The sequence below is a fragment of the Schistocerca serialis genome, chromosome 8, assembly GCF_023864345.2.
Source record: "Schistocerca serialis cubense isolate TAMUIC-IGC-003099 chromosome 8, iqSchSeri2.2, whole genome shotgun sequence".
NCBI lineage: Eukaryota > Metazoa > Arthropoda > Insecta > Orthoptera > Acrididae > Schistocerca > Schistocerca serialis.
The window spans coordinates 596,009,688-596,012,520 of NC_064645.1; the positions used below are offsets into that span (position 1 = coordinate 596,009,688).

Consider the following 2,833-nt stretch of genomic DNA (forward strand, 5'->3'; position numbering starts at 1 on the left):
CACAGTCATAAGCTGAATATTTAACTGAAAGAATGTTTCCACTGTAGAGTATGCCCCGCGTTGAAACTTTGATACATTAACACTATGTACTAGACTGGGACTGGAACTCACTACAATGTGGAAGATTCATTCTGGAAACAACCCAACAGGGTGTGGCTATAGCAGTACCTTTTCTTCCAGGCGAGCTAGTCCAGAAAATTTTATCAGAGAACTTCTGTGGAGTTAGGAAAGTAGGGGCGGAGTTCGTAAAGTAGGGGCAGAAATGAAGCTGGGAGGGTGGACCATGGGTCAGGTCGTGGTTATTCAGTCTGTGAGAACATCTTCCGTGAAAGGGAAGGGTCCGAGATCAAGACCAGATAAGACACATAGCTTTACTCTACCAGGAAGTACCAAAACAACATACACTACACTGCCGCGTGAAAGATTTATTTTTAAATCACGTGGTTAATTTTCAGTAATCAACAAGTAATTTCACTATTATGAAACTAGAAATAGGAATAGCTTCCATAGAAAGGCATAGCAACGAACTACATCAGAAAAATAGGCAACGTGAACCTAAAGTAATCTTTAACAAATTGCCTGCAGAGGTGAATAACACAAATATTAAGCATGTTTAAGCAAGACATGAAAAACATGCTAATATCTAATAGTCTTTATAGGCTTGCCAACGGCCTTGCCGCAGTGGTAACACCGATTCCCGTCAGATCACCGAAGTTAAACGCTGTCGGGCTGGGCTAGCACTTGGATGGGTGACCATCCGGTCTGCCGAGCGCTGTTGGCAAGCGGGGTGCACTAAGCCATTGTGAGGCAAACTGAGGATTGAAGCATTGAAGCATTGAGAAGTAGCGGCTCCGGTCTCGTAAACTGACATACAGCCGGGAGAGCGGTGTGCTGATGCCCCTCCATATCCGCGTCCCGTGACGCATATGGGCTGAGGATGACACGGCGACCAGTCGGTACCTTTGGGCTTCCATGACCTGTGCGGGAGGAGTTTATAGGCTTGAAGCATACATAAATTACTTAAAATGGCACAGGCCGGCCTCTTGATTCCAGAATACGTCACGTGTCTTTCACTTAAACAGTATTTCTGCCACTACTTCTCGCTTTGGTCTGTTATATAGAAATGCAGTCTTCTCGATGAAAGGACACAATGCAGATGCACAGGGCTGCTGATAATTCGACATTGTCGGTTTCCCAGGATCAATGCTTCAATCCCAAACTGAAGATGAAGCAAAGCCTTCGAACCGCTTCGTAAATAAAAACTTAAAATACACCGGTGAAAGATTTAGTTTTACAAGAAACAATCCTTTCTCCTTCAATCTACATCCACAAGAGTTTATACCTGAAATTTTCAAATCAGTAACAAAGGAATATCATTTTCATGAATAATAATCAGAGATGTATCTTCCTAGCTCTGTTTGGGTACACTCTAAATATATTACTAACAAACGAACCATTGTAAATGACAATAAATTTAAAAATGACAGGCTCGTTCCATTATTAAAAAGCGAGAAATCTGAACTTAATTTGTTGTCATTGCTTTCATCGCTAAGCCAAACATTCCAAAAACAACTGCTGCTGAAGATTTGCCCGATTATTTCCAGTTGTTGTGCAAACATGCACCGATGGAACCGAAACTACGTCCTTTTGTAGCTCGTAAGAACACCGGTGATTTTAATATCTGCGAAATGTAAGAGATTTAAAAATAGTTAACTGGCTTCATAAAAACTTCTCTCCGAAGGAAAACACTTACTAATCAAATAACACATGGCTGCGCATTTTCAGAGAGAAATTCACTGCTTACCAACATTATACGAGCATTTACATATATGTTCCAGCGAATACAGCAAGCACGAAATCAGCGTAAACAAGGTGGCGTTCGAATAGCGTTTGCTGGATCCTGTGTTTACTTTTCGATGTACAGCGGCCAGATTCTCAGGGAACGCAAACAGTACGACCACGGCAGATACGACATGCCAAACACTGCGTTTGGTATTTATATAAGAAGAGAGAGAGGCAAATTCACGTCCTGTATCAAAACGGTAACCCTCACATTTGTGGTAATCAAGGATAATTCGTAAAAAGAGGGGCAGAGATTAAAGACACCACATAGCCGATAAACTTCCACAAAACGTTCGTACGGACAACGACGGGTAATCTAAAATTTCTACAAAAATCTACAAACATATACCACGGCAGGGACGGTTCACTTTCCTTACAAATCACTGTTTTTTGCGAAGGTTGCTTTTTATTTTAGAACGAGAAGCTTTATTTACCTAACAATGACCGCGTTTCATTCCAATGGATTTATCAAGCAACATCATACAAAAATGGGCAATGATAATTTTTCCTGCTGTTTTGATGGACAATGCACTGAGAATTCTCTCAACATATTCATTGGGTCGAACATTCAGATATTCTAATGACAGGCCTCTGGCAGCACCTCCAAGGAATGAATACATCGTGTTGGAGCTTATGTCTAGTAATAAGTGTGTCGAAAATTATAAGTATCCGACTATCAGCATCAAATGTTAAATTTCTCAGGTATCTGGGACGCATGATTCTTTGCGACGAACACGCTCACACTGTGAAGTTTGCTGCCGGCTTTCGTAACTTCACCATAGGAAAGGATTTCATTTCAAGACCAAATTAGTCGGCAAAGAGGCAACAATTCTGCCAATTCCACTAAATACCTCCGAGACTTCGTGACTGTACAGAAATGACATCAAATATTTGGTCAACTTCTGCATTAAAAGCATCATGCAAATTTAATGAATGACTCGACCGTACACCAAACAACGCACTCCAGTCAAGAAATGCAAGGCACAGATTT

At 41.2% G+C, this 2,833-nt stretch overlaps 1 pseudogene; it reads left to right on the forward strand.

Annotated features, from left to right (window-relative positions):
* The first annotated feature begins 663 nt into the window (after positions 1-663).
* Positions 664-781, forward strand: LOC126417263 (5S ribosomal RNA; annotated as a pseudogene).
* The last annotated feature ends 2,052 nt before the right edge of the window (positions 782-2,833 follow it).